At 54.9% G+C, this 27,992-nt stretch overlaps 23 non-coding genes and 3 pseudogenes across 23 annotated transcripts; all 26 read right to left on the bottom strand.

Moving 5' to 3' along the window:
* Positions 1–72: 72 nt before the first annotated feature.
* Positions 73–191, bottom strand: LOC126102002 (5S ribosomal RNA). The gene has a single exon (XR_007522702.1). It is a non-coding gene; the product is annotated as a 5S ribosomal RNA (ribosomal RNA).
* Positions 192–1,040: 849 nt separating this feature from the next.
* Positions 1,041–1,159, bottom strand: LOC126101687 (5S ribosomal RNA). The gene has a single exon (XR_007522413.1). It is a non-coding gene; the product is annotated as a 5S ribosomal RNA (ribosomal RNA).
* An 836-nt stretch (positions 1,160–1,995) lies between these two features.
* LOC126102129 (5S ribosomal RNA) lies at positions 1,996–2,114 on the bottom strand (annotated as a pseudogene).
* Positions 2,115–2,947: 833 nt separating this feature from the next.
* On the bottom strand, positions 2,948–3,066 carry LOC126102001 (5S ribosomal RNA). Its single transcript, XR_007522701.1, has one exon. It is a non-coding gene; the product is annotated as a 5S ribosomal RNA (ribosomal RNA).
* An 849-nt stretch (positions 3,067–3,915) lies between these two features.
* Positions 3,916–4,034, bottom strand: LOC126101890 (5S ribosomal RNA). The gene has a single exon (XR_007522599.1). It is a non-coding gene; the product is annotated as a 5S ribosomal RNA (ribosomal RNA).
* Positions 4,035–4,867: 833 nt separating this feature from the next.
* LOC126102000 (5S ribosomal RNA) lies at positions 4,868–4,986 on the bottom strand. Its single transcript, XR_007522700.1, has one exon. It is a non-coding gene; the product is annotated as a 5S ribosomal RNA (ribosomal RNA).
* An 849-nt stretch (positions 4,987–5,835) lies between these two features.
* On the bottom strand, positions 5,836–5,954 carry LOC126101686 (5S ribosomal RNA). The gene has a single exon (XR_007522412.1). It is a non-coding gene; the product is annotated as a 5S ribosomal RNA (ribosomal RNA).
* Positions 5,955–6,790: 836 nt separating this feature from the next.
* Positions 6,791–6,909, bottom strand: LOC126102128 (5S ribosomal RNA; annotated as a pseudogene).
* An 833-nt stretch (positions 6,910–7,742) lies between these two features.
* On the bottom strand, positions 7,743–7,861 carry LOC126101999 (5S ribosomal RNA). The gene has a single exon (XR_007522699.1). It is a non-coding gene; the product is annotated as a 5S ribosomal RNA (ribosomal RNA).
* An 849-nt stretch (positions 7,862–8,710) lies between these two features.
* On the bottom strand, positions 8,711–8,829 carry LOC126101685 (5S ribosomal RNA). Its single transcript, XR_007522411.1, has one exon. It is a non-coding gene; the product is annotated as a 5S ribosomal RNA (ribosomal RNA).
* An 836-nt stretch (positions 8,830–9,665) lies between these two features.
* LOC126102127 (5S ribosomal RNA) lies at positions 9,666–9,784 on the bottom strand (annotated as a pseudogene).
* Positions 9,785–10,617: 833 nt separating this feature from the next.
* LOC126101997 (5S ribosomal RNA) lies at positions 10,618–10,736 on the bottom strand. Its single transcript, XR_007522698.1, has one exon. It is a non-coding gene; the product is annotated as a 5S ribosomal RNA (ribosomal RNA).
* Positions 10,737–11,585: 849 nt separating this feature from the next.
* LOC126101889 (5S ribosomal RNA) lies at positions 11,586–11,704 on the bottom strand. Its single transcript, XR_007522598.1, has one exon. It is a non-coding gene; the product is annotated as a 5S ribosomal RNA (ribosomal RNA).
* An 839-nt stretch (positions 11,705–12,543) lies between these two features.
* On the bottom strand, positions 12,544–12,662 carry LOC126102783 (5S ribosomal RNA). The gene has a single exon (XR_007523056.1). It is a non-coding gene; the product is annotated as a 5S ribosomal RNA (ribosomal RNA).
* An 833-nt stretch (positions 12,663–13,495) lies between these two features.
* Positions 13,496–13,614, bottom strand: LOC126101995 (5S ribosomal RNA). The gene has a single exon (XR_007522696.1). It is a non-coding gene; the product is annotated as a 5S ribosomal RNA (ribosomal RNA).
* Positions 13,615–14,463: 849 nt separating this feature from the next.
* Positions 14,464–14,582, bottom strand: LOC126101684 (5S ribosomal RNA). The gene has a single exon (XR_007522410.1). It is a non-coding gene; the product is annotated as a 5S ribosomal RNA (ribosomal RNA).
* An 836-nt stretch (positions 14,583–15,418) lies between these two features.
* On the bottom strand, positions 15,419–15,537 carry LOC126102126 (5S ribosomal RNA). The gene has a single exon (XR_007522814.1). It is a non-coding gene; the product is annotated as a 5S ribosomal RNA (ribosomal RNA).
* Positions 15,538–16,370: 833 nt separating this feature from the next.
* Positions 16,371–16,489, bottom strand: LOC126101994 (5S ribosomal RNA). Its single transcript, XR_007522695.1, has one exon. It is a non-coding gene; the product is annotated as a 5S ribosomal RNA (ribosomal RNA).
* Positions 16,490–17,338: 849 nt separating this feature from the next.
* LOC126101683 (5S ribosomal RNA) lies at positions 17,339–17,457 on the bottom strand. The gene has a single exon (XR_007522409.1). It is a non-coding gene; the product is annotated as a 5S ribosomal RNA (ribosomal RNA).
* An 836-nt stretch (positions 17,458–18,293) lies between these two features.
* LOC126102125 (5S ribosomal RNA) lies at positions 18,294–18,412 on the bottom strand. The gene has a single exon (XR_007522813.1). It is a non-coding gene; the product is annotated as a 5S ribosomal RNA (ribosomal RNA).
* Positions 18,413–19,263: 851 nt separating this feature from the next.
* Positions 19,264–19,382, bottom strand: LOC126102124 (5S ribosomal RNA). The gene has a single exon (XR_007522812.1). It is a non-coding gene; the product is annotated as a 5S ribosomal RNA (ribosomal RNA).
* An 834-nt stretch (positions 19,383–20,216) lies between these two features.
* LOC126101775 (5S ribosomal RNA) lies at positions 20,217–20,335 on the bottom strand. The gene has a single exon (XR_007522494.1). It is a non-coding gene; the product is annotated as a 5S ribosomal RNA (ribosomal RNA).
* Positions 20,336–21,184: 849 nt separating this feature from the next.
* On the bottom strand, positions 21,185–21,303 carry LOC126101949 (5S ribosomal RNA). Its single transcript, XR_007522653.1, has one exon. It is a non-coding gene; the product is annotated as a 5S ribosomal RNA (ribosomal RNA).
* Positions 21,304–25,312: 4,009 nt separating this feature from the next.
* On the bottom strand, positions 25,313–25,431 carry LOC126101774 (5S ribosomal RNA). The gene has a single exon (XR_007522493.1). It is a non-coding gene; the product is annotated as a 5S ribosomal RNA (ribosomal RNA).
* Positions 25,432–26,280: 849 nt separating this feature from the next.
* LOC126101947 (5S ribosomal RNA) lies at positions 26,281–26,399 on the bottom strand. Its single transcript, XR_007522651.1, has one exon. It is a non-coding gene; the product is annotated as a 5S ribosomal RNA (ribosomal RNA).
* An 836-nt stretch (positions 26,400–27,235) lies between these two features.
* LOC126102123 (5S ribosomal RNA) lies at positions 27,236–27,354 on the bottom strand. The gene has a single exon (XR_007522811.1). It is a non-coding gene; the product is annotated as a 5S ribosomal RNA (ribosomal RNA).
* Positions 27,355–27,992: the final 638 nt, after the last annotated feature.

The following is a 27,992-nucleotide window of genomic DNA, read 5'->3' as shown; positions in this document are numbered from 1 at the left end:
ATCTTTTTCACAACAGAAAGGTAGTTTGAAAATTGGGCTGGCGACATAACAAAAAAAAAAAAACAGGAACGGAGCCAGCAGCACCCGGGTTTTCCAGGCGGTCACCCATCCGAGTACTAGCCGGGCCCGATGATGCTTAACTTCGGTGATCGGACGAGAACCGGTGTATTCATCATGGTATGGCCGTTGGCGCTCATCTAATGTAGGAGCACGGCAGAATTCGCGTTCGGCTTTTCTCCCAACACACAAAATGTTAGTTTTCGGCCGCATTTGACGAAAGCGCTTCCTTCCGCAACCGCCAGTTCCTCGAGGACGGCGCGGGGAGGCGCGCCCGGCGTCCCAGCAGAGTGACGGCCGATTGGCGGGCGCACCGCCGCGTGTGTGAGACGCACTGCTGCTCGTTGCACCCCCTGTCATTCGCTAGGTGCGTGTAGCCTTCGACACTAGCGGAGGACGCATCTTGTCCCTGGTGTTCAGCGGAGGGCCTGTGCGGGGTGTGGCAGTGTCGTGCTGGAGGGCCCACTGGTAGCGATGTGGGCTTCCTCGCCTCGCCTCGCCTCGCCTCGCCTCACCTCGTCTCACACCAGGTGTCTGCGTAGTTTGCAGTGCATTCGCACCATTCCTATCCCTGTCCCTGTCCCCGTCCCGACTTGTCCCGACTTTGCTCGACTGCCGCTCGCTGCCGTCCGGGTCGTGGTCCATATGACAGCGCAAGCACGACAAACGTCTGCGGGACGAGACGAGACGAGACGAGACGACTAAGGATTAAATTCGTGGTTACAAATCAAATTTGGAACTCTACACTCCTACACAACAATAGGCGGTGACGTATTTCAGAAATCACCTGCCGATTCGTACTGTTTTGTCGTTTTCAAAGTCTTCTTCGCAAACTTGGTTAGCACATTCTCCCTCAAACTGAGTTAATTACTGCATTTTCGTACCATTACAGTAGTTTAAAAGGCTTAAGGAAGCATCTTTGTCACAACAGAAAGGTAGTTTGAAAATTGGGCTGGCGACATAACAAAAAAAAACAGGGAGGGAGCCAACAGCACCAGGGTTTCCCAGGCGGTCACCCATCCAAGTACTAGCTGGGCCCGATGATGCTTAACTTCGGTGATCGGACGAGAACCGGTGTATTCATCATGGTATGGCCGTTGGCGCTCATCTAATGTAGGAGCACGGCAGAATTCGCGTTCGGCTTTTCTCCCAACACACAAAATGTTAGTATTCGGCCGCATTTGACGAAAGCGCTTCCTTCCGCAACCGCCAGTTCCTCGAGGACGGCGCGGGGAGGCGCGCCCGGCGTCCCAGCAGAGTGACGGCCGAATTGGCGGCCGCACCGCCGCGTGTGTGAGACGCACTGCTGCTCGTTGCACCCCCTGTCATTCGCTGGGTGCGTGCAGCCTTCGACACTAGCGGAGGACGAATCTTGTCCCTGGTGTTCAGCGGAGGGCGTGTGCGGGGTGTGGCAGTGTCGTGCTGGAGGGCCCACTGGTAGCGATGTGGGCTTCCTCGCCTCGCCTCACCTCGCCTCACACCAGGTGTCTGCGTAGTTTGCAGTGCATTCGCACCATTCCTATCCCTGTCCCTGTCCCCGTCCCGACTTGTCCCGACTTTGCTCGACTGCCGCTCGCTGCCGCTCGGGTCGTGGTCCATATGACAGCGCAAGCACGACAAACGTCTGCGGGACGAGACGAGACGAGACGAGACGACTAAGGAACAAATTCGTGGTTACAAATCAAATTTGGAACTCTACACTCCTACACAACAATAGGCGGTGACGTATTTCAGAAATCACCTGCCGATTCGTACTGTTTTGTCGTTTTCAAAGTCTTCTTGGCAAACTTGGTTAGCACATTCTCCCTCAAACTGAGTTAATTACTGCATTTTCGTACCATTACAGTAGTTTAAAAGGCTTAAAGAAGCATCTTTGTCACAACAGAAAGGTAGTTTGAAAATTGGGCTGGCGACATAATTAAAAAAAAACAGGAAGGGAGCCAGCAGCAACCGGGTTTCCCAGGCGGTCACCCATCCAGGTACTAGCCGGGCCCGATGATGCTTAACTTCGGTGATGGGACGAGATCCGGTGTATTCATCATGGTATTGCCGTTGGCGCTCATCTAATGTAGGAGCACGGCAGAATTCGCGTTCGGCTTTTCTCCCAACACACAAAATGTTAGTTTTCGGCCGCATTTGACGAAAGCGCTTCCTTCCGCAACCGCCAGTTCCTCGAGGACGGCGCGGGGAGGCGCGCCCGGCGTCCCAGCAGAGTGACGGCCGAATTGGCGGGCGCACCGCCGCGTGTGTGAGACGCACTGCTGCTCGTTGCACCCCCTGTCATTCGCTGGGTGCGTGCAGCCTTCGACACTAGCGGAGGACGAATCTTGTCCCTGGTGTTCAGCGGAGGGCCTGTGCGGGGTGTGGCAGTGTCGTGCTGGAGGGCCCACTGGTAGCGATGTGGGCTTCCTCGCCTCGCCTCGCCTCGCCTCACACCAGGTGTCTGCGTAGTTTGCAGTGCATTCGCACCATTCCTATCCCTGTCCCTGTCCCCGCCCCGACTTGTCCCGACTTTGCTCGACTGCCGCTCGCTGCCGCTCGGGTCGTGGTCCATATGACAGCGCAAGCACGACAAACGTCTGCGGGACGAGACGAGACGAGACGACTAAGGAATAAATTCGTGGTTACAAATCAAATTTGGAACTCTACACTCCTACACAACAATAGGCGGTGACGTATTTCAGAAATCACCTGCCGATTCGTACTGTTTTGTCGTTTTCAAAGTCTTCTTGGCAAACTTGGTTAGCACATTCTCCCTCAAACTGAGTTAATTACTGCATTTTCGTACAATTACAGTGGTTTAAAAGGCTTAAAGAAGCATCTTTTTCACAACAGAAAGGTAGTTTGAAAATTGGGCTGGCGACATAACAAAAAAAAAAAACAGGAACGGAGCCAGCAGCACCCGGGTTTTCCAGGCGGTCACCCATCCGAGTACTAGCCGGGCCCGATGATGCTTAACTTCGGTGATCGGACGAGAACCGGTGTATTCATCATGGTATGGCCGTTGGCGCTCATCTAATGTAGGAGCACGGCAGAATTCGCGTTCGGCTTTTCTCCCAACACACAAAATGTTAGTTTTCGGCCGCATTTGACGAAAGCGCTTCCTTCCGCAACCGCCAGTTCCTCGAGGACGGCGCGGGGAGGCGCGCCCGGCGTCCCAGCAGAGTGACGGCCGATTGGCGGGCGCACCGCCGCGTGTGTGAGACGCACTGCTGCTCGTTGCACCCCCTGTCATTCGCTAGGTGCGTGTAGCCTTCGACACTAGCGGAGGACGCATCTTGTCCCTGGTGTTCAGCGGAGGGCCTGTGCGGGGTGTGGCAGTGTCGTGCTGGAGGGCCCACTGGTAGCGATGTGGGCTTCCTCGCCTCGCCTCGCCTCGCCTCGCCTCACCTCGTCTCACACCAGGTGTCTGCGTAGTTTGCAGTGCATTCGCACCATTCCTATCCCTGTCCCTGTCCCCGTCCCGACTTGTCCCGACTTTGCTCGACTGCCGCTCGCTGCCGTCCGGGTCGTGGTCCATATGACAGCGCAAGCACGACAAACGTCTGCGGGACGAGACGAGACGAGACGAGACGACTAAGGATTAAATTCGTGGTTACAAATCAAATTTGGAACTCTACACTCCTACACAACAATAGGCGGTGACGTATTTCAGAAATCACCTGCCGATTCGTACTGTTTTGTCGTTTTCAAAGTCTTCTTCGCAAACTTGGTTAGCACATTCTCCCTCAAACTGAGTTAATTACTGCATTTTCGTACCATTACAGTAGTTTAAAAGGCTTAAGGAAGCATCTTTGTCACAACAGAAAGGTAGTTTGAAAATTGGGCTGGCGACATAACAAAAAAAAACAGGGAGGGAGCCAACAGCACCAGGGTTTCCCAGGCGGTCACCCATCCAAGTACTAGCTGGGCCCGATGATGCTTAACTTCGGTGATCGGACGAGAACCGGTGTATTCATCATAGTATGGCCGTTGGCGCTCATCTAATGTAGGAGCACGGCAGAATTCGCGTTCGGCTTTTCTCCCAACACACAAAATGTTAGTATTCGGCCGCATTTGACGAAAGCGCTTCCTTCCGCAACCGCCAGTTCCTCGAGGACGGCGCGGGGAGGCGCGCCCGGCGTCCCAGCAGAGTGACGGCCGAATTGGCGGCCGCACCGCCGCGTGTGTGAGACGCACTGCTGCTCGTTGCACCCCCTGTCATTCGCTGGGTGCGTGCAGCCTTCGACACTAGCGGAGGACGAATCTTGTCCCTGGTGTTCAGCGGAGGGCGTGTGCGGGGTGTGGCAGTGTCGTGCTGGAGGGCCCACTGGTAGCGATGTGGGCTTCCTCGCCTCGCCTCACCTCGCCTCACACCAGGTGTCTGCGTAGTTTGCAGTGCATTCGCACCATTCCTATCCCTGTCCCTGTCCCCGTCCCGACTTGTCCCGACTTTGCTCGACTGCCGCTCGCTGCCGCTCGGGTCGTGGTCCATATGACAGCGCAAGCACGACAAACGTCTGCGGGACGAGACGAGACGAGACGACTAAGGAATAAATTCGTGGTTACAAATCAAATTTGGAACTCTACACTCCTACACAACAATAGGCGGTGACGTATTTCAGAAATCACCTGCCGATTCGTACTGTTTTGTCGTTTTCAAAGTCTTCTTGGCAAACTTGGTTAGCACATTCTCCCTCAAACTGAGTTAATTACTGCATTTTCGTACAATTACAGTGGTTTAAAAGGCTTAAAGAAGCATCTTTTTCACAACAGAAAGGTAGTTTGAAAATTGGGCTGGCGACATAACAAAAAAAAAAAACAGGAACGGAGCCAGCAGCACCCGGGTTTTCCAGGCGGTCACCCATCCGAGTACTAGCCGGGCCCGATGATGCTTAACTTCGGTGATCGGACGAGAACCGGTGTATTCATCATGGTATGGCCGTTGGCGCTCATCTAATGTAGGAGCACGGCAGAATTCGCGTTCGGCTTTTCTCCCAACACACAAAATGTTAGTTTTCGGCCGCATTTGACGAAAGCGCTTCCTTCCGCAACCGCCAGTTCCTCGAGGACGGCGCGGGGAGGCGCGCCCGGCGTCCCAGCAGAGTGACGGCCGATTGGCGGGCGCACCGCCGCGTGTGTGAGACGCACTGCTGCTCGTTGCACCCCCTGTCATTCGCTAGGTGCGTGTAGCCTTCGACACTAGCGGAGGACGCATCTTGTCCCTGGTGTTCAGCGGAGGGCCTGTGCGGGGTGTGGCAGTGTCGTGCTGGAGGGCCCACTGGTAGCGATGTGGGCTTCCTCGCCTCGCCTCGCCTCGCCTCGCCTCACCTCGTCTCACACCAGGTGTCTGCGTAGTTTGCAGTGCATTCGCACCATTCCTATCCCTGTCCCTGTCCCCGTCCCGACTTGTCCCGACTTTGCTCGACTGCCGCTCGCTGCCGTCCGGGTCGTGGTCCATATGACAGCGCAAGCACGACAAACGTCTGCGGGACGAGACGAGACGAGACGAGACGACTAAGGATTAAATTCGTGGTTACAAATCAAATTTGGAACTCTACACTCCTACACAACAATAGGCGGTGACGTATTTCAGAAATCACCTGCCGATTCGTACTGTTTTGTCGTTTTCAAAGTCTTCTTCGCAAACTTGGTTAGCACATTCTCCCTCAAACTGAGTTAATTACTGCATTTTCGTACCATTACAGTAGTTTAAAAGGCTTAAGGAAGCATCTTTGTCACAACAGAAAGGTAGTTTGAAAATTGGGCTGGCGACATAACAAAAAAAAACAGGGAGGGAGCCAACAGCACCAGGGTTTCCCAGGCGGTCACCCATCCAAGTACTAGCTGGGCCCGATGATGCTTAACTTCGGTGATCGGACGAGAACCGGTGTATTCATCATGGTATGGCCGTTGGCGCTCATCTAATGTAGGAGCACGGCAGAATTCGCGTTCGGCTTTTCTCCCAACACACAAAATGTTAGTATTCGGCCGCATTTGACGAAAGCGCTTCCTTCCGCAACCGCCAGTTCCTCGAGGACGGCGCGGGGAGGCGCGCCCGGCGTCCCAGCAGAGTGACGGCCGAATTGGCGGCCGCACCGCCGCGTGTGTGAGACGCACTGCTGCTCGTTGCACCCCCTGTCATTCGCTGGGTGCGTGCAGCCTTCGACACTAGCGGAGGACGAATCTTGTCCCTGGTGTTCAGCGGAGGGCGTGTGCGGGGTGTGGCAGTGTCGTGCTGGAGGGCCCACTGGTAGCGATGTGGGCTTCCTCGCCTCGCCTCACCTCGCCTCACACCAGGTGTCTGCGTAGTTTGCAGTGCATTCGCACCATTCCTATCCCTGTCCCTGTCCCCGTCCCGACTTGTCCCGACTTTGCTCGACTGCCGCTCGCTGCCGCTCGGGTCGTGGTCCATATGACAGCGCAAGCACGACAAACGTCTGCGGGACGAGACGAGACGAGACGAGACGACTAAGGAACAAATTCGTGGTTACAAATCAAATTTGGAACTCTACACTCCTACACAACAATAGGCGGTGACGTATTTCAGAAATCACCTGCCGATTCGTACTGTTTTGTCGTTTTCAAAGTCTTCTTGGCAAACTTGGTTAGCACATTCTCCCTCAAACTGAGTTAATTACTGCATTTTCGTACCATTACAGTAGTTTAAAAGGCTTAAAGAAGCATCTTTGTCACAACAGAAAGGTAGTTTGAAAATTGGGCTGGCGACATAATTAAAAAAAAACAGGAAGGGAGCCAGCAGCAACCGGGTTTCCCAGGCGGTCACCCATCCAGGTACTAGCCGGGCCCGATGATGCTTAACTTCGGTGATGGGACGAGATCCGGTGTATTCATCATGGTATTGCCGTTGGCGCTCATCTAATGTAGGAGCACGGCAGAATTCGCGTTCGGCTTTTCTCCCAACACACAAAATGTTAGTTTTCGGCCGCATTTGACGAAAGCGCTTCCTTCCGCAACCGCCAGTTCCTCGAGGACGGCGCGGGGAGGCGCGCCCGGCGTCCCAGCAGAGTGACGGCCGAATTGGCGGGCGCACCGCCGCGTGTGTGAGACGCACTGCTGCTCGTTGCACCCCCTGTCATTCGCTGGGTGCGTGCAGCCTTCGACACTAGCGGAGGACGAATCTTGTCCCTGGTGTTCAGCGGAGGGCCTGTGCGGGGTGTGGCAGTGTCGTGCTGGAGGGCCCACTGGTAGCGATGTGGGCTTCCTCGCCTCGCCTCGCCTCGCCTCACACCAGGTGTCTGCGTAGTTTGCAGTGCATTCGCACCATTCCTATCCCTGTCCCTGTCCCCGCCCCGACTTGTCCCGACTTTGCTCGACTGCCGCTCGCTGCCGCTCGGGTCGTGGTCCATATGACAGCGCAAGCACGACAAACGTCTGCGGGACGAGACGAGACGAGACGACTAAGGAATAAATTCGTGGTTACAAATCAAATTTGGAACTCTACACTCCTACACAACAATAGGCGGTGACGTATTTCAGAAATCACCTGCCGATTCGTACTGTTTTGTCGTTTTCAAAGTCTTCTTGGCAAACTTGGTTAGCACATTCTCCCTCAAACTGAGTTAATTACTGCATTTTCGTACAATTACAGTGGTTTAAAAGGCTTAAAGAAGCATCTTTTTCACAACAGAAAGGTAGTTTGAAAATTGGGCTGGCGACATAACAAAAAAAAAAAACAGGAACGGAGCCAGCAGCACCCGGGTTTTCCAGGCGGTCACCCATCCGAGTACTAGCCGGGCCCGATGATGCTTAACTTCGGTGATCGGACGAGAACCGGTGTATTCATCATGGTATGGCCGTTGGCGCTCATCTAATGTAGGAGCACGGCAGAATTCGCGTTCGGCTTTTCTCCCAACACACAAAATGTTAGTTTTCGGCCGCATTTGACGAAAGCGCTTCCTTCCGCAACCGCCAGTTCCTCGAGGACGGCGCGGGGAGGCGCGCCCGGCGTCCCAGCAGAGTGACGGCCGATTGGCGGGCGCACCGCCGCGTGTGTGAGACGCACTGCTGCTCGTTGCACCCCCTGTCATTCGCTAGGTGCGTGTAGCCTTCGACACTAGCGGAGGACGCATCTTGTCCCTGGTGTTCAGCGGAGGGCCTGTGCGGGGTGTGGCAGTGTCGTGCTGGAGGGCCCACTGGTAGCGATGTGGGCTTCCTCGCCTCGCCTCGCCTCGCCTCGCCTCACCTCGTCTCACACCAGGTGTCTGCGTAGTTTGCAGTGCATTCGCACCATTCCTATCCCTGTCCCTGTCCCCGTCCCGACTTGTCCCGACTTTGCTCGACTGCCGCTCGCTGCCGTCCGGGTCGTGGTCCATATGACAGCGCAAGCACGACAAACGTCTGCGGGACGAGACGAGACGAGACGAGACGACTAAGGATTAAATTCGTGGTTACAAATCAAATTTGGAACTCTACACTCCTACACAACAATAGGCGGTGACGTATTTCAGAAATCACCTGCCGATTCGTACTGTTTTGTCGTTTTCAAAGTCTTCTTCGCAAACTTGGTTAGCACATTCTCCCTCAAACTGAGTTAATTACTGCATTTTCGTACCATTACAGTAGTTTAAAAGGCTTAAGGAAGCATCTTTGTCACAACAGAAAGGTAGTTTGAAAATTGGGCTGGCGACATAACAAAAAAAAACAGGGAGGGAGCCAACAGCACCAGGGTTTCCCAGGCGGTCACCCATCCAAGTACTAGCTGGGCCCGATGATGCTTAACTTCGGTGATCGGACGAGAACCGGTGTATTCATCATGGTATGGCCGTTGGCGCTCATCTAATGTAGGAGCACGGCAGAATTCGCGTTCGGCTTTTCTCCCAACACACAAAATGTTAGTATTCGGCCGCATTTGACGAAAGCGCTTCCTTCCGCAACCGCCAGTTCCTCGAGGACGGCGCGGGGAGGCGCGCCCGGCGTCCCAGCAGAGTGACGGCCGAATTGGCGGCCGCACCGCCGCGTGTGTGAGACGCACTGCTGCTCGTTGCACCCCCTGTCATTCGCTGGGTGCGTGCAGCCTTCGACACTAGCGGAGGACGAATCTTGTCCCTGGTGTTCAGCGGAGGGCGTGTGCGGGGTGTGGCAGTGTCGTGCTGGAGGGCCCACTGGTAGCGATGTGGGCTTCCTCGCCTCGCCTCACCTCGCCTCACACCAGGTGTCTGCGTAGTTTGCAGTGCATTCGCACCATTCCTATCCCTGTCCCTGTCCCCGTCCCGACTTGTCCCGACTTTGCTCGACTGCCGCTCGCTGCCGCTCGGGTCGTGGTCCATATGACAGCGCAAGCACGACAAACGTCTGCGGGACGAGACGAGACGAGACGAGACGACTAAGGAACAAATTCGTGGTTACAAATCAAATTTGGAACTCTACACTCCTACACAACAATAGGCGGTGACGTATTTCAGAAATCACCTGCCGATTCGTACTGTTTTGTCGTTTTCAAAGTCTTCTTGGCAAACTTGGTTAGCACATTCTCCCTCAAACTGAGTTAATTACTGCATTTTCGTACCATTACAGTAGTTTAAAAGGCTTAAAGAAGCATCTTTGTCACAACAGAAAGGTAGTTTGAAAATTGGGCTGGCGACATAATTAAAAAAAAACAGGAAGGGAGCCAGCAGCAACCGGGTTTCCCAGGCGGTCACCCATCCAGGTACTAGCCGGGCCCGATGATGCTTAACTTCGGTGATGGGACGAGATCCGGTGTATTCATCATGGTATTGCCGTTGGCGCTCATCTAATGTAGGAGCACGGCAGAATTCGCGTTCGGCTTTTCTCCCAACACACAAAATGTTAGTTTTCGGCCGCATTTGACGAAAGCGCTTCCTTCCGCAACCGCCAGTTCCTCGAGGACGGCGCGGGGAGGCGCGCCCGGCGTCCCAGCAGAGTGACGGCCGAATTGGCGGGCGCACCGCCGCGTGTGTGAGACGCACTGCTGCTCGTTGCACCCCCTGTCATTCGCTGGGTGCGTGCAGCCTTCGACACTAGCGGAGGACGAATCTTGTCCCTGGTGTTCAGCGGAGGGCCTGTGCGGGGTGTGGCAGTGTCGTGCTGGAGGGCCCACTGGTAGCGATGTGGGCTTCCTCGCCTCGCCTCGCCTCGCCTCACACCAGGTGTCTGCGTAGTTTGCAGTGCATTCGCACCATTCCTATCCCTGTCCCTGTCCCCGCCCCGACTTGTCCCGACTTTGCTCGACTGCCGCTCGCTGCCGCTCGGGTCGTGGTCCATATGACAGCGCAAGCACGACAAACGTCTGCGGGACGAGACGAGACGAGACGACTAAGGAATAAATTCGTGGTTACAAATCAAATTTGGAACTCTACACTCCTACACAACAATAGGCGGTGACGTATTTCAGAAATCACCTGCCGATTCGTACTGTTTTGTCGTTTTCAAAGTCTTCTTGGCAAACTTGGTTAGCACATTCTCCCTCAAACTGAGTTAATTACTGCATTTTCGTACAATTACAGTGGTTTAAAAGGCTTAAAGAAGCATCTTTTTCACAACAGAAAGGTAGTTTGAAAATTGGGCTGGCGACATAACAAAAAAAAAAAACAGGAACGGAGCCAGCAGCACCCGGGTTTTCCAGGCGGTCACCCATCCGAGTACTAGCCGGGCCCGATGATGCTTAACTTCGGTGATCGGACGAGAACCGGTGTATTCATCATGGTATGGCCGTTGGCGCTCATCTAATGTAGGAGCACGGCAGAATTCGCGTTCGGCTTTTCTCCCAACACACAAAATGTTACTTTTCGGCCGCATTTGACGAAAGCGCTTCCTTCCGCAACCGCCAGTTCCTCGAGGACGGCGCGGGGAGGCGCGCCCGGCGTCCCAGCAGAGTGACGGCCGATTGGCGGGCGCACCGCCGCGTGTGTGAGACGCACTGCTGCTCGTTGCACCCCCTGTCATTCGCTAGGTGCGTGTAGCCTTCGACACTAGCGGAGGACGCATCTTGTCCCTGGTGTTCAGCGGAGGGCCTGTGCGGGGTGTGGCAGTGTCGTGCTGGAGGGCCCACTGGTAGCGATGTGGGCTTCCTCGCCTCGCCTCGCCTCGCCTCGCCTCACCTCGTCTCACACCAGGTGTCTGCGTAGTTTGCAGTGCATTCGCACCATTCCTATCCCTGTCCCTGTCCCCGTCCCGACTTGTCCCGACTTTGCTCGACTGCCGCTCGCTGCCGTCCGGGTCGTGGTCCATATGACAGCGCAAGCACGACAAACGTCTGCGGGACGAGACGAGACGAGACGAGACGACTAAGGATTAAATTCGTGGTTACAAATCAAATTTGGAACTCTACACTCCTACACAACAATAGGCGGTGACGTATTTCAGAAATCACCTGCCGATTCGTACTGTTTTGTCGTTTTCAAAGTCTTCTTCGCAAACTTGGTTAGCACATTCTCCCTCAAACTGAGTTAATTACTGCATTTTCGTACCATTACAGTAGTTTAAAAGGCTTAAGGAAGCATCTTTGTCACAACAGAAAGGTAGTTTGAAAATTGGGCTGGCGACATAACAAAAAAAAACAGGGAGGGAGCCAACAGCACCAGGGTTTCCCAGGCGGTCACCCATCCAAGTACTAGCTGGGCCCGATGATGCTTAACTTCGGTGATCGGACGAGAACCGGTGTATTCATCATAGTATGGCCGTTGGCGCTCATCTAATGTAGGAGCACGGCAGAATTCGCGTTCGGCTTTTCTCCCAACACACAAAATGTTAGTATTCGGCCGCATTTGACGAAAGCGCTTCCTTCCGCAACCGCCAGTTCCTCGAGGACGGCGCGGGGAGGCGCGCCCGGCGTCCCAGCAGAGTGACGGCCGAATTGGCGGCCGCACCGCCGCGTGTGTGAGACGCACTGCTGCTCGTTGCACCCCCTGTCATTCGCTGGGTGCGTGCAGCCTTCGACACTAGCGGAGGACGAATCTTGTCCCTGGTGTTCAGCGGAGGGCGTGTGCGGGGTGTGGCAGTGTCGTGCTGGAGGGCCCACTGGTAGCGATGTGGGCTTCCTCGCCTCGCCTCACCTCGCCTCACACCAGGTGTCTGCGTAGTTTGCAGTGCATTCGCACCATTCCTATCCCTGTCCCTGTCCCCGTCCCGACTTGTCCCGACTTTGCTCGACTGCCGCTCGCTGCCGCTCGGGTCGTGGTCCATATGACAGCGCAAGCACGACAAACGTCTGCGGGACGAGACGAGACGAGACGAGACGACTAAGGAACAAATTCGTGGTTACAAATCAAATTTGGAACTCTACACTCCTACACAACAATAGGCGGTGACGTATTTCAGAAATCACCTGCCGATTCGTACTGTTTTGTCGTTTTCAAAGTCTTCTTGGCAAACTTGGTTAGCACATTCTTCCTCAAACTGAGTTAATTACTGCATTTTCGTACCATTACAGTAGTTTAAAAGGCTTAAAGAAGCATCTTTGTCACAACAGAAAGGTAGTTTGAAAATTGGGCTGGCGACATTACAAAAAAAAAAAAACAGGAAGGGAGCCAACAGCACCCGGGTTTCCCAGGCGGTCACCCATCCAAGTACTAGCCGGGCCCGATGATGCTTAACTTCGGTGATCGGACGAGAACCGGTGTATTCATCATGGTATGGCCGTTGGCGCTCATCTAATGTAGGAGCACGGCAGAATTCGCGTTCGGCTTTTCTCCCAACACACAAAATGTTAGTTTTCGGCCGCATTTGACGAAAGCGCTTCCTTCCGCAACCGCCAGTTCCTCGAGGACGGCGCGGGGAGGCGCGCCCGGCGTCCCAGCAGAGTGACGGCCGAATTGGCGGGCGCACCGCCGCGTGTGTGAGACGCACTGCTGCTCGTTGCACCCCCTGTCATTCGCTGGGTGCGTGCAGCCTTCGACACTAGCGGAGGACGAATCTTGTCCCTGGTGTTCAGCGGAGGGCCTGTGCGGGGTGTGGCAGTGTCGTGCTGGAGGGCCCACTGGTAGCGATGTGGGCTTCCTCGCCTCGCCTCGCCTCGCCTCACACCAGGTGTCTGCGTAGTTTGCAGTGCTTTCGCACCATTCCTATCCCTGTCCCTGTCCCCGTCCCGACTTGTCCCGACTTTGCTCGACTGCCGCTCGCTGCCGCTCGGGTCGTGGTCCATATGACAGCGCAAGCACGACAAACGTCTGCGGGACGAGACGAGACGAGACGACTAAGGAATAAATTCGTGGTTACAAATCAAATTTGGAACTCTACACTCCTACACAACAATAGGCGGTGACGTATTTCAGAAATCACCTGCCGATTCGTACTGTTTTGTCGTTTTCAAAGTCTTCTTGGCAAACTTGGTTAGCACATTCTCCCTCAAACTGAGTTAATTACTGCATTTTCGTACAATTACAGTGGTTTAAAAGGCTTAAAGAAGCATCTTTTTCACAACAGAAAGGTAGTTTGAAAATTGGGCTGGCGACATAACAAAAAAAAAAAACAGGAACGGAGCCAGCAGCACCCGGGTTTTCCAGGCGGTCACCCATCCGAGTACTAGCCGGGCCCGATGATGCTTAACTTCGGTGATCGGACGAGAACCGGTGTATTCATCATGGTATGGCCGTTGGCGCTCATCTAATGTAGGAGCACGGCAGAATTCGCGTTCGGCTTTTCTCCCAACACACAAAATGTTAGTTTTCGGCCGCATTTGACGAAAGCGCTTCCTTCCGCAACCGCCAGTTCCTCGAGGACGGCGCGGGGAGGCGCGCCCGGCGTCCCAGCAGAGTGACGGCCGATTGGCGGGCGCACCGCCGCGTGTGTGAGACGCACTGCTGCTCGTTGCACCCCCTGTCATTCGCTAGGTGCGTGTAGCCTTCGACACTAGCGGAGGACGCATCTTGTCCCTGGTGTTCAGCGGAGGGCCTGTGCGGGGTGTGGCAGTGTCGTGCTGGAGGGCCCACTGGTAGCGATGTGGGCTTCCTCGCCTCGCCTCGCCTCGCCTCGCCTCACCTCGTCTCACACCAGGTGTCTGCGTAGTTTGCAGTGCATTCGCACCATTCCTATCCCTGTCCCTGTCCCCGTCCCGACTTGTCCCGACTTTGCTCGACTGCCGCTCGCTGCCGTCCGGGTCGTGGTCCATATGACAGCGCAAGCACGACAAACGTCTGCGGGACGAGACGAGACGAGACGAGACGACTAAGGATTAAATTCGTGGTTACAAATCAAATTTGGAACTCTACACTCCTACACAACAATAGGCGGTGACGTATTTCAGAAATCACCTGCCGATTCGTACTGTTTTGTCGTTTTCAAAGTCTTCTTCGCAAACTTGGTTAGCACATTCTCCCTCAAACTGAGTTAATTACTGCATTTTCGTACCATTACAGTAGTTTAAAAGGCTTAAGGAAGCATCTTTGTCACAACAGAAAGGTAGTTTGAAAATTGGGCTGGCGACATAACAAAAAAAAACAGGGAGGGAGCCAACAGCACCAGGGTTTCCCAGGCGGTCACCCATCCAAGTACTAGCTGGGCCCGATGATGCTTAACTTCGGTGATCGGACGAGAACCGGTGTATTCATCATGGTATGGCCGTTGGCGCTCATCTAATGTAGGAGCACGGCAGAATTCGCGTTCGGCTTTTCTCCCAACACACAAAATGTTAGTATTCGGCCGCATTTGACGAAAGCGCTTCCTTCCGCAACCGCCAGTTCCTCGAGGACGGCGCGGGGAGGCGCGCCCGGCGTCCCAGCAGAGTGACGGCCGAATTGGCGGCCGCACCGCCGCGTGTGTGAGACGCACTGCTGCTCGTTGCACCCCCTGTCATTCGCTGGGTGCGTGCAGCCTTCGACACTAGCGGAGGACGAATCTTGTCCCTGGTGTTCAGCGGAGGGCGTGTGCGGGGTGTGGCAGTGTCGTGCTGGAGGGCCCACTGGTAGCGATGTGGGCTTCCTCGCCTCGCCTCACCTCGTCTCACACCAGGTGTCTGCGTAGTTTGCAGTGCATTCGCACCATTCCTATCCCTGTCCCTGTCCCCGTCCCGACTTGTCACGACTTTGCTCGACTGCCGCTCGCTGCCGCTCGGGTCGTGGTCCATATGACAGCGCAAGCACGACAAACGTCTGCGGGACGAGACGAGACGAGACGAGACGACTAAGGAACAAATTCGTGGTTACAAATCAAATTTGGAACTCTACACTCCTACACAACAATAGGCGGTGACGTATTTCAGAAATCACCTGCCGATTCGTACTGTTTTGTCGTTTTCAAAGTCTTCTTGGCAAACTTGGTTAGCACATTCTCCCTCAAACTGAGTTAATTACTGCATTTTCGTACCATTACAGTAGTTTAAAAGGCTTAAAGAAGCATCTTTGTCACAACAGAAAGGTAGTTTGAAAATTGGGCTGGCGACATAATTAAAAAAAAACAGGAAGGGAGCCAGCAGCAACCGGGTTTCCCAGGCGGTCACCCATCCAGGTACTAGCCGGGCCCGATGATGCTTAACTTCGGTGATGGGACGAGATCCGGTGTATTCATCATGGTATGGCCGTTGGCGCTCATCTAATGTAGGAGCACGGCAGAATTCGCGTTCGGCTTTTCTCCCAACACACAAAATGTTAGTTTTCGGCCGCATTTGACGAAAGCGCTTCCTTCCGCAACCGCCAGTTCCTCGAGGACGGCGCGGGGAGGCGCGCCCGGCGTCCCAGCAGAGTGACGGCCGAATTGGCGGGCGCACCGCCGCGTGTGTGAGACGCACTGCTGCTCGTTGCACCCCCTGTCTTTCGCTGGGTGCGTGCAGCCTTCGACACTAGCGGAGGACGAATCTTGTCCCTGGTGTTCAGCGGAGGGCCTGTGCGGGGTGTGGCAGTGTCGTGCTGGAGGGCCCACTGGTAGCGATGTGGGCTTCCTCGCCTCGCCTCGCCTCGCCTCACACCAGGTGTCTGCGTAGTATGCAGTGCTTTCGCACCATTCCTATCCCTGTCCCTGTCCCCGTCCCGACTTGTCCCGACTTTGCTCGACTGCCGCTCGCTGCCGCTCGGGTCGTGGTCCATATGACAGCGCAAGCACGACAAACGTCTGCGGGACGAGACGAGACGAGACGACTAAGGAATAAATTCGTGGTTACAAATCAAATTTGGAACTCTACACTCCTACACAACAATAGGCGGTGACGTATTTCAGAAATCACCTGCCGATTCGTACTGTTTTGTCGTTTTCAAAGTCTTCTTGGCAAACTTGGTTAGCACATTCTCCCTCAAACTGAGTTAATTACTGCATTTTCGTACAATTACAGTGGTTTAAAAGGCTTAAAGAAGCATCTTTTTCACAACAGAAAGGTAGTTTGAAAATTGGGCTGGCGACATAACAAAAAAAAAAAACAGGAACGGAGCCAGCAGCACCCGGGTTTTCCAGGCGGTCACCCATCCGAGTACTAGCCGGGCCCGATGATGCTTAACTTCGGTGATCGGACGAGAACCGGTGTATTCATCATGGTATGGCCGTTGGCGCTCATCTAATGTAGGAGCACGGCAGAATTCGCGTTCGGCTTTTCTCCCAACACACAAAATGTTAGTTTTCGGCCGCATTTGACGAAAGCGCTTCCTTCCGCAACCGCCAGTTCCTCGAGGACGGCGCGGGGAGGCGCGCCCGGCGTCCCAGCAGAGTGACGGCCGATTGGCGGGCGCACCGCCGCGTGTGTGAGACGCACTGCTGCTCGTTGCACCCCCTGTCATTCGCTAGGTGCGTGTAGCCTTCGACACTAGCGGAGGACGCATCTTGTCCCTGGTGTTCAGCGGAGGGCCTGTGCGGGGTGTGGCAGTGTCGTGCTGGAGGGCCCACTGGTAGCGATGTGGGCTTCCTCGCCTCGCCTCGCCTCGCCTCGCCTCACCTCGTCTCACACCAGGTGTCTGCGTAGTTTGCAGTGCATTCGCACCATTCCTATCCCTGTCCCTGTCCCCGTCCCGACTTGTCCCGACTTTGCTCGACTGCCGCTCGCTGCCGTCCGGGTCGTGGTCCATATGACAGCGCAAGCACGACAAACGTCTGCGGGACGAGACGAGACGAGACGAGACGACTAAGGATTAAATTCGTGGTTACAAATCAAATTTGGAACTCTACACTCCTACACAACAATAGGCGGTGACGTATTTCAGAAATCACCTGCCGATTCGTACTGTTTTGTCGTTTTCAAAGTCTTCTTCGCAAACTTGGTTAGCACATTCTCCCTCAAACTGAGTTAATTACTGCATTTTCGTACCATTACAGTAGTTTAAAAGGCTTAAGGAAGCATCTTTGTCACAACAGAAAGGTAGTTTGAAAATTGGGCTGGCGACATAACAAAAAAAAACAGGGAGGGAGCCAACAGCACCAGGGTTTCCCAGGCGGTCACCCATCCAAGTACTAGCTGGGCCCGATGATGCTTAACTTCGGTGATCGGACGAGAACCGGTGTATTCATCATGGTATGGCCGTTGGCGCTCATCTAATGTAGGAGCACGGCAGAATTCGCGTTCGGCTTTTCTCCCAACACACAAAATGTTAGTATTCGGCCGCATTTGACGAAAGCGCTTCCTTCCGCAACCGCCAGTTCCTCGAGGACGGCGCGGGGAGGCGCGCCCGGCGTCCCAGCAGAGTGACGGCCGAATTGGCGGCCGCACCGCCGCGTGTGTGAGACGCACTGCTGCTCGTTGCACCCCCTGTCATTCGCTGGGTGCGTGCAGCCTTCGACACTAGCGGAGGACGAATCTTGTCCCTGGTGTTCAGCGGAGGGCGTGTGCGGGGTGTGGCAGTGTCGTGCTGGAGGGCCCACTGGTAGCGATGTGGGCTTCCTCGCCTCGCCTCACCTCGCCTCACACCAGGTGTCTGCGTAGTTTGCAGTGCATTCGCACCATTCCTATCCCTGTCCCTGTCCCCGTCCCGACTTGTCCCGACTTTGCTCGACTGCCGCTCGCTGCCGCTCGGGTCGTGGTCCATATGACAGCGCAAGCACGACAAACGTCTGCGGGACGAGACGAGACGAGACGAGACGACTAAGGAACAAATTCGTGGTTACAAATCAAATTTGGAACTCTACACTCCTACACAACAATAGGCGGTGACGTATTTCAGAAATCACCTGCCGATTCGTACTGTTTTGTCGTTTTCAAAGTCTTCTTGGCAAACTTGGTTAGCACATTCTCCCTCAAACTGAGTTAATTACTGCATTTTCGTACCATTACAGTAGTTTAAAAGGCTTAAAGAAGCATCTTTGTCACAACAGAAAGGTAGTTTGAAAATTGGGCTGGCGACATAATTAAAAAAAAACAGGAAGGGAGCCAGCAGCAACCGGGTTTCCCAGGCGGTCACCCATCCAGGTACTAGCCGGGCCCGATGATGCTTAACTTCGGTGATGGGACGAGATCCGGTGTATTCATCATGGTATGGCCGTTGGCGCTCATCTAATGTAGGAGCACGGCAGAATTCGCGTTCGGCTTTTCTCCCAACACACAAAATGTTAGTTTTCGGCCGCATTTGACGAAAGCGCTTCCTTCCGCAACCGCCAGTTCCTCGAGGACGGCGCGGGGAGGCGCGCCCGGCGTCCCAGCAGAGTGACGGCCGAATTGGCGGGCGCACCGCCGCGTGTGTGAGACGCACTGCTGCTCGTTGCACCCCCTGTCATTCGCTGGGTGCGTGCAGCCTTCGACACTAGCGGAGGACGAATCTTGTCCCTGGTGTTCAGCGGAGGGCCTGTGCGGGGTGTGGCAGTGTCGTGCTGGAGGGCCCACTGGTAGCGATGTGGGCTTCCTCGCCTCGCCTCGCCTCGCCTCGCCTCACCTCGTCTCACACCAGGTGTCTGCGTAGTTTGCAGTGCATTCGCACCATTCCTATCCCTGTCCCTGTCCCCGTCCCGACTTGTCCCGACTTTGCTCGACTGCCGCTCGCTGCCGTCCGGGTCGTGGTCCATATGACAGCGCAAGCACGACAAACGTCTGCGGGACGAGACGAGACGAGACGAGACGACTAAGGATTAAATTCGTGGTTACAAATCAAATTTGGAACTCTACACTCCTACACAACAATAGGCGGTGACGTATTTCAGAAATCACCTGCCGATTCGTAGTGTTTTGTCGTTTTCAAAGTCTTCTTGGCAAACTTGGTTAGCACATTCTCCCTCAAACTGAGTTAATTACTGCATTTTCGTACCATTACAGTAGTTTAAAAGGCTTAAAGAAGCATCTTTGTCACAACAGAAAGGTAGTTTGAAAATTGGGCTGGCGACATAATTAAAAAAAAACAGGAAGGGAGCCAGCAGCAACCGGGTTTCCCAGGCGGTCACCCATCCAGGTACTAGCCGGGCCCGATGATGCTTAACTTCGGTGATGGGACGAGATCCGGTGTATTCATCATGGTATGGCCGTTGGCGCTCATCTAATGTAGGAGCACGGCAGAATTCGCGTTCGGCTTTTCTCCCAACACACAAAATGTTAGTTTTCGGCCGCATTTGACGAAAGCGCTTCCTTCCGCAACCGCCAGTTCCTCGAGGACGGCGCGGGGAGGCGCGCCCGGCGTCCCAGCAGAGTGACGGCCGAATTGGCGGGCGCACCGCCGCGTGTGTGAGACGCACTGCTGCTCGTTGCACCCCCTGTCATTCGCTGGGTGCGTGCAGCCTTCGACACTAGCGGAGGACGAATCTTGTCCCTGGTGTTCAGCGGAGGGCCTGTGCGGGGTGTGGCAGTGTCGTGCTGGAGGGCCCACTGGTAGCGATGTGGGCTTCCTCGCCTCGCCTCGCCTCGCCTCACACCAGGTGTCTGCGTAGTTTGCAGTGCATTCGCACCATTCCTATCCCTGTCCCTGTCCCCGCCCCGACTTGTCCCGACTTTGCTCGACTGCCGCTCGCTGCCGCTCGGGTCGTGGTCCATATGACAGCGCAAGCACGACAAACGTCTGCGGGACGAGACGAGACGAGACGACTAAGGAATAAATTCGTGGTTACAAATCAAATTTGGAACTCTACACTCCTACACAACAATAGGCGGTGACGTATTTCAGAAATCACCTGCCGATTCGTACTGTTTTGTCGTTTTCAAAGTCTTCTTGGCAAACTTGGTTAGCACATTCTCCCTCAAACTGAGTTAATTACTGCATTTTCGTACAATTACAGTGGTTTAAAAGGCTTAAAGAAGCATCTTTTTCACAACAGAAAGGTAGTTTGAAAATTGGGCTGGCGACATAACAAAAAAAAAAAAACAGGAACGGAGCCAGCAGCACCCGGGTTTCCCAGGCGGTCACCCATCCGAGTACTAGCCGGGCCCGATGATGCTTAACTTCGGTGATCGGACGAGAACCGGTGTATTCATCATGGTATGGCCGTTGGCGCTCATCTAATGTAGGAGCACGGCAGAATTCGCGTTCGGCTTTTCTCCCAACACACAAAATGTTAGTTTTCGGCCGCATTTGACGAAAGCGCTTCCTTCCGCAACCGCCAGTTCCTCGAGGACGGCGCGGGGAGGCGCGCCCGGCGTCCCAGCAGAGTGACGGCCGATTGGCGGGCGCACCGCCGCGTGTGTGAGACGCACTGCTGCTCGTTGCACCCCCTGTCATTCGCTAGGTGCGTGCAGCCTTCGACACTAGCGGAGGACGCATCTTGTCCCTGGTGTTCAGCGGAGGGCCTGTGCGGGGTGTGGCAGTGTCGTGCTGGAGGGCCCACTGCTAGCGATGTGGGCTTCCTCGCCTCGCCTCGCCTCGCCTCGCCTCACCTCGTCTCACACCAGGTGTCTGCGTAGTTTGCAGTGCATTCGCACCATTCCTATCCCTGTCCCTGTCCCCGTCCCGACTTGTCCCGACTTTGCTCGACTGCCGCTCGCTGCCGTCCGGGTCGTGGTCCATATGACAGCGCAAGCACGACAAACGTCTGCGGGACGAGACGAGACGAGACGAGACGACTAAGGATTAAATTCGTGGTTACAAATCAAATTTGGAACTCTACACTCCTACACAACAATAGGCGGTGACGTATTTCAGAAATCACCTGCCGATTCGTACTGTTTTGTCGTTTTCAAAGTCTTCTTCGCAAACTTGGTTAGCACATTCTCCCTCAAACTGAGTTAATTACTGCATTTTCGTACCATTACAGTAGTTTAAAAGGCTTAAGGAAGCATCTTTGTCACAACAGAAAGGTAGTTTGAAAATTGGGCTGGCGACATAACAAAAAAAAACAGGGAGGGAGCCAACAGCACCAGGGTTTCCCAGGCGGTCACCCATCCAAGAACTAGCTGGGCCCGATGATGCTTAACTTCGGTGATCGGACGAGAACCGGTGTATTCATCATGGTATGGCCGTTGGCGCTCATCTAATGTAGGAGCACGGCAGAATTCGCGTTCGGCTTTTCTCCCAACACACAAAATGTTAGTATTCGGCCGCATTTGACGAAAGCGCTTCCTTCCGCAACCGCCAGTTCCTCGAGGACGGCGCGGGGAGGCGCGCCCGGCGTCCCAGCAGAGTGACGGCCGAATTGGCGGCCGCACCGCCGCGTGTGTGAGACGCACTGCTGCTCGTTGCACCCCCTGTCATTCGCTGGGTGCGTGCAGCCTTCGACACTAGCGGAGGACGAATCTTGTCCCCGGTGTTCAGCGGAGGGCGTGTGCGGGGTGTGGCAGTGTCGTGCTGGAGGGCCCACTGGTAGCGAAGTGGGCTTCCTCGCCTCGCCTCACCTCGCCTCACACCAGGTGTCTGCGTAGTTTGCAGTGCATTCGCACCATTCCTATCCCTGTCCCTGTCCCCGTCCCGACTTGTCCCTACTTTGCTCGACTGCCGCTCGCTGCCGCTCGGGTCGTGGTCCATATGACAGCGCAAGCACGACAAACGTCTGCGGGACGAGACGAGACGAGACGAGACGACTAAGGAACAAATTCGTGGTTACAAATCAAATTTGGAACTCTACACTCCTACACAACAATAGGCGGTGACGTATTTCAGAAATCACCTGCCGATTCGTACTGTTTTGTCGTTTTCAAAGTCTTCTTGGCAAACTTGGTTAGCACATTCTCCCTCAAACTGAGTTAATTACTGCATTTTCGTACCATTACAGTAGTTTAAAAGGCTTAAAGAAGCATCTTTGTCACAACAGAAAGGTAGTTTGAAAATTGGGCTGGCGACATAATTAAAAAAAAACAGGAAGGGAGCCAGCAGCAACCGGGTTTCCCAGGCGGTCACCCATCCAGGTACTGATTGGTTGGTTTGGGGGATTAAAGGGACCAGACTGCTATGGTCATCGGTCCCTTTTTCCAAAGACAAAGAACACCCACAGAGAATAAAAACGAGGAACAAAAGAGATCACAGACGATACAGGACAAGAGAAACTGAAACAAAGACAAGACAAAACGAACTAAAAGCACACAGAGTGTGACGGTGGTTGGCCGACCAGAGAAATAAAAAAGGAAAAGCCAACCACTGGAAACACATTAAAAAATCAGTTTAAAACCGGAGGCCAAAGGCCAGAATCAACACAAAACAATAAGATAAAAACAGAAACACTCAGAGTAAAGAATAAAAACCCCCTGCCCGAATAAAACGTAAAACTAAGTCAGCCATAGCCGGGTCATCTGTTAAAAGGGCAGGGAGCGAGGCAGGCAGTGCGAACGACTGCCTGAGCGCAGCTAAAAACGGACACTCCAATAAAACATGAACCACGGATAAAACGGAGCCGCAGCGACATAGAGGCGCATCCTCACGGCGCAATAAGTGGCCGTGGGTAAGCCGAGTGTGCCCAATGCGCAGCCGGCAGAGGACAACAGACTCCTTGCGAGAAACCCGCAAGGAGGAGCGCCACACACCGGTAGCCCCCTTGATGGCCCGAAGTTTGTTGCGTGAAGGCAGGGCGCGCCATTCAGTGTCCCAAAGGTCCAGAATTTTGCGGCGTAGGAACGCCCGCAAATCGGTCTCCGGGAGGCCAACGTCCAGAGGTGGTGCACTAGTCGCCTCTTTCGCCAGCCGGTCAACATTCTCGTTGCCGGGGATCCCAACATGGCCTGGGGTCCACACGAAGACCGCAGAGCGGCCGCAACGCGCAAGAGTATGCAGGGACTCATGGATAGCCATCACCAGACGGGAACGAGGAAAACACTGGTCGAGTGCTCGTAAACTGCTCAGGGAATCGCTACAGATAACGAACGACTCACCTGAGCAGGAGCGGATATACTCTAGGGCTCGAAAGATGGCGACCAGCTCAGCAGTGTAAACGCTGCAGCCAGCCGGCAAAGAACGTTGTTCGGAATGGTTCCCTAGAGTGAGCGCATACCCGACTCGACCAGCAACCATCGAGCCGTCGGTGTAAACAATGCCAGAGCCCTGATACGTGGCCAGGATGGAATAAAAGCGGCGGCGGAAGGCCTCTGGAGGGACTAAGTCCTTCGAGCCCTGTGCCAAGTCTAGCCGAAGGCAAGGGCGAGGAACGCACCACGGGGGTGTACGCAGAAGTGCCCGGAAAGGAGGTGGAACAGGGACAAGCCCAAGCCCGGAGAGAAGCTCCTTGACGCGTATGGCGATCGGACAACCCGACCGGGGCCGACGTTCCGGCAGACGGACGACTGACTGCGGGAACAGGAGACGATAGGTAGGATGCCCGGGCGAGCTTAGAACATGGGCAGCATAAGCGGCCAGCAAACGTTGGCGCCGGAACCGCAGTGGAGGGACACCTGCCTCCACGAGTAAGCTGTCCACAGGGCTGGTGCGGAAAGCACCAGTGGCAAGGCGTATCCCGCTGTGGAGGATTGGGTCCAGCACCCGCAACGCAGACGGGGATGCTGAGCCATATGCCAGGCACCCATAATCCAGACGGGACTGGATTAACGCCTGGTAGAGCCGTAACAGGGTAGAGCGGTCGGCTCCCCAGCGGGTGTGGCTCAAGCATCTCAGAGCGTTTAGATGCCGCCAACACGTCTGTTTAAGCTGCTGGATATGAGGCAGCCAAGTCAACCGGGCATCAAAAACCACCCCCAAAAACCTGTGGGTCTCCACCACAGCAAGGAGTTCGTCGGCAAGATAAAGCCGCGGCTCAGGATGGACTGTTCGGCGCCGGCAGAAATGTATAACGCGGGTCTTGGCTGCCGAAAACTGAAACCCATGCGCTACAGCCCAAGACTGCGCCTTACGGATAGCGCCCTGTAGCTGACGTTCAACAGCTGCAATGCCAGTAGAGCTGTAATAAAGGCAGAAGTCGTCAGCATACAGGGAAGCGGAGACAGAATTTCCCACGGCCGCAGCAAGCCCGTTAATGGCTATTAAAAACAGACAGACACTTAAAACAGAGCCCTGTGGCACACCGTTCTCCTGGACGTGGGAGGAACTATACGAGGCCGCGACTTGCACGCGGAAGGTACGACACGACAGAAAATTGCGGATAAAAATCGGCAGAGGACCCCGAAGACCCCATCCATCATCCAGGTACTAGCCGGGCCCGATGATGCTTAACTTCGGTGATGGGACGAGATCCGGTGTATTCATCATGGTATGGCCGTTGGCGCTCATCTAATGTAGGAGCACGGCAGAATTCGCGTTCGGCTTTTCTCCCAACACACAAAATGTTAGTTTTCGGCCGCATTTGACGAAAGCGCTTCCTTCCGCAACCGCCAGTTCCTCGAGGACGGCGCGGGGAGGCGCGCCCGGCGTCCCAGCAGAGTGACGGCCGAATTGGCGGGCGCACCGCCGCGTGTGTGAGACGCACTGCTGCTCGTTGCACCCCCTGTCATTCGCTGGGTGCGTGCAGCCTTCGACACTAGCGGAGGACGAATCTTGTCCCTGGTGTTCAGCGGAGGGCCTGTGCGGGGTGTGGCAGTGTCGTGCTGGAGGGCCCACTGGTAGCGATGTGGGCTTCCTCGCCTCGCCTCGCCTCGCCTCACACCAGGTGTCTGCGTAGTTTGCAGTGCATTCGCACCATTCCTATCCCTGTCCCTGTCCCCGCCCCGACTTGTCCCGACTTTGCTCGACTGCCGCTCGCTGCCGCTCGGGTCGTGGTCCATATGACAGCGCAAGCACGACAAACGTCTGCGGGACGAGACGAGACGAGACGACTAAGGAATAAATTCGTGGTTACAAATCAAATTTGGAACTCTACACTCCTACACAACAATAGGCGGTGACGTATTTCAGAAATCACCTGCCGATTCGTACTGTTTTGTCGTTTTCAAAGTCTTCTTGGCAAACTTGGTTAGCACATTCTCCCTCAAACTGAGTTAATTACTGCATTTTCGTACAATTACAGTGGTTTAAAAGGCTTAAAGAAGCATCTTTTTCACAACAGAAAGGTAGTTTGAAAATTGGGCTGGCGACATAACAAAAAAAAAAAACAGGAACGGAGCCAGCAGCACCCGGGTTTCCCAGGCGGTCACCCATCCGAGTACTAGCCGGGCCCGATGATGCTTAACTTCGGTGATCGGACGAGAACCGGTGTATTCATCATGGTATGGCCGTTGGCGCTCATCTAATGTAGGAGCACGGCAGAATTCGCGTTCGGCTTTTCTCCCAACACACAAAATGTTAGTTTTCGGCCGCATTTGACGAAAGCGCTTCCTTCCGCAACCGCCAGTTCCTCGAGGACGGCGCGGGGAGGCGCGCCCGGCGTCCCAGCAGAGTGACGGCCGATTGGCGGGCGCACCGCCGCGTGTGTGAGACGCACTGCTGCTCGTTGCACCCCCTGTCATTCGCTAGGTGCGTGCAGCCTTCGACACTAGCGGAGGACGCATCTTGTTCCTGGTGTTCAGCGGAGGGCCTGTGCGGGGTGTGGCAGTGTCGTGCTGGAGGGCCCACTGCTAGCGATGTGGGCTTCCTCGCCTCGCCTCGCCTCGCCTCGCCTCACCTCGTCTCACACCAGGTGTCTGCGTAGTTTGCAGTGCATTCGCACCATTCCTATCCCTGTCCCTGTCCCCGTCCCGACTTGTCCCGACTTTGCTCGACTGCCGCTCGCTGCCGTCCGGGTCGTGGTCCATATGACAGCGCAAGCACGACAAACGTCTGCGGGACGAGACGAGACGAGACGAGACGACTAAGGATTAAATTCGTGGTTACAAATCAAATTTGGAACTCTACACTCCTACACAACAATAGGCGGTGACGTATTTCAGAAATCACCTGCCGATTCGTACTGTTTTGTCGTTTTCAAAGTCTTCTTCGCAAACTTGGTTAGCACATTCTCCCTCAAACTGAGTTAATTACTGCATTTTCGTACCATTACAGTAGTTTAAAAGGCTTAAGGAAGCATCTTTGTCACAACAGAAAGGTAGTTTGAAAATTGGGCTGGCGACATAACAAAAAAAAACAGGGAGGGAGCCAACAGCACCAGGGTTTCCCAGGCGGTCACCCATCCAAGAACTAGCTGGGCCCGATGATGCTTAACTTCGGTGATCGGACGAGAACCGGTGTATTCATCATGGTATGGCCGTTGGCGCTCATCTAATGTAGGAGCACGGCAGAATTCGCGTTCGGCTTTTCTCCCAACACACAAAATGTTAGTATTCGGCCGCATTTGACGAAAGCGCTTCCTTCCGCAACCGCCAGTTCCTCGAGGACGGCGCGGGGAGGCGCGCCCGGCGTCCCAGCAGAGTGACGGCCGAATTGGCGGCCGCACCGCCGCGTGTGTGAGACGCACTGCTGCTCGTTGCACCCCCTGTCATTCGCTGGGTGCGTGCAGCCTTCGACACTAGCGGAGGACGAATCTTGTCCCCGGTGTTCAGCGGAGGGCGTGTGCGGGGTGTGGCAGTGTCGTGCTGGAGGGCCCACTGGTAGCGAAGTGGGCTTCCTCGCCTCGCCTCACCTCGCCTCACACCAGGTGTCTGCGTAGTTTGCAGTGCATTCGCACCATTCCTATCCCTGTCCCTGTCCCCGTCCCGACTTGTCCCGACTTTGCTCGACTGCCGCTCGCTGCCGCTCGGGTCGTGGTCCATATGACAGCGCAAGCACGACAAACGTCTGCGGGACGAGACGAGACGAGACGAGACGACTAAGGAACAAATTCGTGGTTACAAATCAAATTTGGAACTCTACACTCCTACACAACAATAGGCGGTGACGTATTTCAGAAATCACCTGCCGATTCGTACTGTTTTGTCGTTTTCAAAGTCTTCTTGGCAAACTTGGTTAGCACATTCTCCCTCAAACTGAGTTAATTACTGCATTTTCGTACCATTACAGTAGTTTAAAAGGCTTAAAGAAGCATCTTTGTCACAACAGAAAGGTAGTTTGAAAATTGGGCTGGCGACATAATTAAAAAAAAACAGGAAGGGAGCCAGCAGCAACCGGGTTTCCCAGGCGGTCACCCATCCAGGTACTAGCCGGGCCCGATGATGCTTAACTTCGGTGATGGGACGAGATCCGGTGTATTCATCATGGTATGGCCGTTGGCGCTCATCTAATGTAGGAGCACGGCAGAATTCGCGTTCGGCTTTTCTCCCAACACACAAAATGTTAGTTTTCGGCCGCATTTGACGAAAGCGCTTCCTTCCGCAACCGCCAGTTCCTCGAGGACGGCGCGGGGAGGCGCGCCCGGCGTCCCAGCAGAGTGACGGCCGAATTGGCGGGCGCACCGCCGCGTGTGTGAGACGCACTGCTGCTCGTTGCACCCCCTGTCATTCGCTGGGTGCGTGCAGCCTTCGACACTAGCGGAGGACGAATCTTGTCCCTGGTGTTCAGCGGAGGGCCTGTGCGGGGTGTGGCAGTGTCGTGCTGGAGGGCCCACTGGTAGCGATGTGGGCTTCCTCGCCTCGCCTCGCCTCGCCTCACACCAGGTGTCTGCGTAGTTTGCAGTGCATTCGCACCATTCCTATCCCTGTCCCTGTCCCCGCCCCGACTTGTCCCGACTTTGCTCGACTGCCGCTCGCTGCCGCTCGGGTCGTGGTCCATATGACAGCGCAAGCACGACAAACGTCTGCGGGACGAGACGAGACGAGACGAGACGACTAAGGAATAAATTCGTGGTTACAAATCAAATTTGGAACTCTACACTCCTACACAACAATAGGCGGTGACGTATTTCAGAAATCA

The sequence above is a fragment of the Schistocerca cancellata genome, chromosome 9 (genome assembly GCF_023864275.1).
Source record: "Schistocerca cancellata isolate TAMUIC-IGC-003103 chromosome 9, iqSchCanc2.1, whole genome shotgun sequence".
NCBI lineage: Eukaryota > Metazoa > Arthropoda > Insecta > Orthoptera > Acrididae > Schistocerca > Schistocerca cancellata.
This window is presented reverse-complemented; position numbering and strand designations above follow the sequence as displayed.